Here is a 6,000-nt window from a genome sequence, read left to right as displayed (position 1 = left end):
AAAACTCCCTTATGGTTTAGTAAACTTCCCCAACTTCTACGAAGTTCCCTGAATTTACTCCAAATTCCATATTTTTCCAGTCTCTCTTAATGCTACGAAGATCTCTGAACATCTTTGTACTTCTGGAAATGCATATATCATCTACAAATATTCTTGAACATCTGGAAACTTTCTTGAAATTTAACAAAGTCCAAAACCCTCAAGAAGTTCATGGAGCTTCTTAGAATTAAGATCTCTGACAAACTGCAACAAAGTTCCTTATACTGAAGCGAGGATCCCTGAAGTTATTAGAAGTTTATTGAACTACTTTATGATCTTCTACTAAGCTCCCTGAACTTTTTCAAAATTCCTTACACCCCTTATATGAAGTTCCTCAAAATGCTACGAATTTCGCAAAACTTCTACAAGGTTTGCTGTACTTCTACGTTTCTCGTTGATTTTCCGCAAAGTTCCACGAACGAAATTTCTTGAATTTGTACTTAATTCCCACAACTAATCCAGGTTCACGAGGCTTCAAAAACAGTTCCATGAAATTATATAGGGGTTCCCGATCAATAATGAGCTTCCCTGAAATAAAATAATGTTCCCTTAACTTCTACGAAGCTTCTCAAACTTAAATCAATTTTCCACTTCTACGCAGTTTTCAGAACTTTTCCAAGTTCCTTGATGCTACGAATTTTTCTGTAGATCTATGAAGTTCCCAGAATGTCTAATAAGTTTCCTCAATTTCTACGATGTTCCCTGAACTTCTTAGAAGTCCTCGAAGTTTTATGAAGTTCCCATGAGTTAAAGAAAAATCCCTGGGCTCATGGCCAATTTGTAGAGCCTGAAGAAGTCTTATTGTGCCATCGATTATATATCGATATAATATTATTTCTCAAAATTGCTTCTACTAGTCCAGAACATAAGAAAAGTAGTCAACACAATGGACTTTAAAAATATTAGTAACATCGAACTTGACAATGCAAAGCTTACCGGGGAATTAAAAAACCACACCAGGGGGGAATAGATAATTCTGGAGGGGGCCAGACCCTCTTGGCACCCCCATTAGCTACGCCAATGACTATCATATCAAAGCTTACCTAAAGAATGGCTCATTTACCGTCACCATCGACATCATCCAGACAGTAATAATAAGTTCAAGTAGAACCTATTCTTCTTCTGGTTGAATCACCCCGTTTTTGGCTCACTGAATGTGTGAACTAATTTGGAGCTCAGCCCTCCTACCGAGATTTAACCAGAATTCAAAAATCCTACTTGCAATCCTCTGGGAATTCAGACCTTCGACTGGGCGTAGCCAGGCCAGGATTGTCACATACGACACAATCACCGCAACGAATCTCCCAGCAGAAGGAACAGCATCACGTAGGATTCACTATAGCACGTTCATTCCTATTCTTACCGATCCTGCAAAAGTGTTCCACCTACGAAATTTCAAAAACCTAATTAATTAGGCAGCAGGTAAAACGTACATGTCGGCTGGTGAACTTCGGCGTTTCACGACTCCTGACATTACGGTCAACGGATTCCACGCTGCTTCGTGAGTGCTATACAGGACAAACCCCATCGCTAATCTATCGTGAAGATCGCTAAAGGGCCATCGATACGGAGCATCCAGTTCTGGGTTATTTTGAAGCTGTTTCTGGCTGAGTACGAGATTTTGCATTGTCTTGGTCAGGCTAGTACCTTTCCAAGTTGGATACTTCTTTCTCGCCAGTGCTATCTGGATTTTTTTCCCAGACCACGTTCCGCTTCCTGTTCACGTTCTGCCCCTATCGCTGGTACTACGATGTTGACCATCTGCTCGCAACAATGACCGACAAGATGGACGATGATAGGAGGAAGCAACAGCTCAACATCCGGAGAACCTTACTGCTTGCGTCGCTCAGCCGAGCCGAACAATTTCTTCATGCATTTGAGGCTGGACGGGACGCTCTGCAAGTCCTTCTGAGGCTGGAAAATCTGGATATCGTGTGGCAAGGGCTGGAGGAAACTCAAAGGGAACTGGAGGAAATGGAGACGTCGAATCAAAGTGAGGAATTTGAATCATTTTTTTGCAATTAAAGCTGGTCTGCTATCTAAGTTATCTGCACCTATCAAACAACCAAGCAATCTCCCCCTAAATCCCCCCACTCACACTAGTTCTGATCTGCATGGTCTAAAATTGCCAACAATAGCTCTGCCTGAATTTACTGGTGATTACCAAGATTGGCTATGTTCTCATGATACGTTCCTCGCGCTTATTCACTCTAACCCAGAAGTGGCCGACATTCAGAAGTTTCACTATCTGCGTGCTGCTGTGAAAGTGATTCTACTATAGATGACCTCCAAATTTATTTACCTTTCTAATTGCCCCCCCCCCCCCCTTTGTATAAATCAGATTTTTATTTCCACACTTACAAAATTATGATACAAAATAACTTGATTTCTTGATAACTTGATTTGAAGGTAAAAGAACTAGATTTAATAACATAAGCAGGCCCGTAGCCAGCATTTGGTTTCGGGGAGAGCTAATTTTATGACATAAAAACTTCAATGATTTATAAAATGTGCGCCTAACTGAACATCGATTGATACACTGTTTTTTTTTTACCTTAACCAAAATCGTTCAAAATCATGTGTCATCATTTTTTTTTGTTAATTCGTTTTAATCTTTGATCGGAATTTTTAATGAACCATCAGAATGTAAAATAATAATTTTTCAAACTCTTTAATACGCAGTTATGAGAAAAGTTTAACAAATGTATGAAATTCAAGAAAATATTTGTAGTTTTAATTGTTTTCTGTTGGTAATGATGATCAAGATTTGCATTCTGTTAAGAAAGACAAAAATTTGTTACATATTTTTTAAAACATAATTATTTTAAGATTTAATGGTGTTGAATCGTAAAATCACCGGCACCGGATCCTTATTCATTTAAATTTATGAAGGCGGTAAATAACAAACATCCCTCGATGCAGTGGTAGCAATGTTATCCACACGAAACACGAACAGCGAATATTGTTGCCTTCATCATTCTGTATGTTTTTAAGTTTTTGTTTTAGCGTCACTGTATTTTTGTTTTGTTTTGAATTGATCGTTATCCTGTGATATTTTGTATTGTTCCAGTTAGCTATATAAGTGCAAATATTTAATGCAATTAGATTAAGTTTGAATTTGACTTCCGATCAGGGTGCTGCCTGAAAGAGGTAATAAATAGTGAATGAGAAATGTATTCTTTTACTTCATTTGAATCAGTTGCCGATCTCCAAATTGCTGTCCAAAAATCTGAGCAACAAATTAAACAAAACGTAGAGCCATATCCTGGACATTATACCTGGTTATTACAAAAGTAATCTTCTAGCTTTACTCTAAGCAGTTAATTGATATTATAGCCAAGCCCGAAAGTCGCTGGTTTCCCATTAGTTTTAATTCGTTTCAGTGTGGAGAAAGATCTTTCCACACTGGCTGTAGTGACCGGCAGTATCAACAAAATCTTCAACAAAACATTGATTGTTGGAAAATACGTCGAGTCACATTTATCAAGCAGCCCAAATGCCTCAAAATTCTTGTTAATATTTATGGATGTCCGGCACCAGAGCTCGTATTCCACCTTTACCTGAAACCAGCCAGTGATGCAAAATATCATGACACTCACGTGACACTCGTCTTCGCATCAACCGACTATCGCTGACAGATCGTTTTGATCGACGCTCTGAGAGTTAAAGCTATGGCAAACAATAATCACCAGTGATGGTCGCTGCTCACAAACACAGCAGGCAACATGAAACGGAAGCTGTTGGGCTCACTCACCAACACACTCAAATAAGCAAGCAAAGCAGCAACTGCTTCAAAACGAACACAGATAAGTGTCGTGATTGTCGGGAATGACCAGATCGGTGATGGATCACAACAGAAGACGACATTCACCAGTTGCTTTTTACTTCTTTCGTCAACTTGATGGATGGTCAGCTTCGACGAGCACATTGATAGGAATGTACAAAGCGTTACTACCATCAACTGTTTGGCGATCGTGATTGTGATAGGTCGCAACTCTGGTAACCACGCTGGTGAAATCACAGAGATAACAGTTAAGTTTGTCAAGTTGGGATGACTCTCCAATATCTGTAAAACCAGGCAACAATATTTGGAACACCGGAAGGATGTCATCATTTTTTGTGAAACGTCCCATCATGTTTTGGATCAATCCATCGAGTCATGGAATGAAAACTGCTCTTCGATAGTATTCCTCTGGTGTTTCTACTGATAGATTTGCACGTATTGTTTGTTTGGATGCACGTGGATGTAGTCGTAACTGCGCATTCGAAAACAGACATATGCAGCTTTGAGGTTGCATTAAAAATTTCAGCAAATTTTTCTTCAGCGTCAGCTCGTCTCTCCTTAAAAACCTGTATTATACTGTTCGCATAATTAAGAGCCGATATGAGGTCCACATATTTAGATTGTAATCCTATTGAAAGTGGTTGTGTTGAAAGATCACATTGATGTAATAAATATATAAGATGTTTGTATTCTTTTATAAACAGAAAATGCATACTTTGCCTAAAGAATAAACTTCTAATATTTAAATAAGTTTTTAGACCGGTCCTGCTTTATACTGTGCCAATATGGTCTAGATCTTGCACTACCAGGAAAAAAGAACTTCAAAGAATTAAGAACAAAGTTCTGAAGATGATTTTGAAATTGCCTCCCTGGTACAGTACTACCGAAGTACATAGAATTTCGAATGCTGGGACTTTAGAACAAATCTAGATAGAGCTGGAATTAGGGCGTAACAGTTTTTGTAAACAATGAATTCTCTCGTCGATTTCTAGCAACTCAAGGCACCCCTACACAAATCAACTTATCCATCGGGTAGGGGAAGTCTTCGCCTATTCGATGGTAATGTTGATTTGCCAGGAAGAGCCATGTCTTTCGAAAAATCATCGAGAGAAGCCATTGTTTACAAAAGCTGTTATGCCCTAATTCCAGCTCTATCTAGAAATGTCCAACAAAAGAATTAATAATTTTAGGGAAAAATCGTTGCAATCTTCAATTGCAACGATTAATTACCTTTATACATAGATAAGATATAGTTTTAGTTTTTAGTTTTGATGTGAATTGTTATACTGACATGCAGGTTTAGAAGACCTGTTTAAAATACTGAATTTCTAAGGCAGGAACAATGTAAAATCACTTAGATTTATATCATAAAAATTACAGCAGATAAGTTACTAGGTGGCTTGAGCACCTGGGATAAAACGAAAAGTAATTTATTTTGAATTTTGAACAATTAAAGAGTTAAAATCTAAATAGAAACAATGTGTGACTCTTTATTAAATCCAATGGTACATATGGAAAGGTAAATAAATTAAAAAGTCATTTGTTGTAGAAACATTCTATTTTGTATGAAATCCTGCTTGAAAAAGAGGGGTACAGTGCGGATTGTGTTTAGAAGGCTACAAATTGGGTCTACACCCTAGTTCCTACGGAAGTGAAACGAGGCTGATCTTTCATAAAAACTCGATGGTCCCATGATCTTTAACAGAATCGCTGCAAACATAAACTGTTCATGCACACTATATAGGTACAGCCAGAGTCTTATTTTAGAGGTGGCTATAGGCCTGAAGCCTCGTCCATAAATTATTTTAATATAATATGAAAAATAAAAAAAAAACCTTACCCAGGTAATGGATATCTATTACCTGTACAGTACAGGTCAGTGCTGAGATTTTTCATTGTCATTGACAGACTTTTGCGCGATATTGACAAAATTGTTTTTCATATAGTCAATGATAGACTTGATCCTCAAAAAAATCTTGGTCAAAATCTCATTCATTTTTTCGTCAATGACAAAGATTCACCTGGTAACAGAAAGTGTAATTTCTTGCATTCTGAGACACATTATTGTTATCCAAGCGGTTCAGGACGTAGATGCTTATTCACTTTAATGGCTCCATGTAATTGTTTTGCTCAAGCCATTTAATTTCATTTTCAAATTTAGCTAATAAACAAATCAG

This window comes from Ochlerotatus camptorhynchus, unplaced genomic scaffold, assembly GCF_037179485.1.
Source record: "Ochlerotatus camptorhynchus isolate MF236.1 unplaced genomic scaffold, CSIRO-AGI_Acam_v1.1 ptg000107l, whole genome shotgun sequence".
Classification (NCBI taxonomy): domain Eukaryota; kingdom Metazoa; phylum Arthropoda; class Insecta; order Diptera; family Culicidae; genus Ochlerotatus; species Ochlerotatus camptorhynchus.
The sequence above is the reverse complement of the archived record's forward strand: the minus strand, read 5'-3'. Positions refer to the sequence as shown.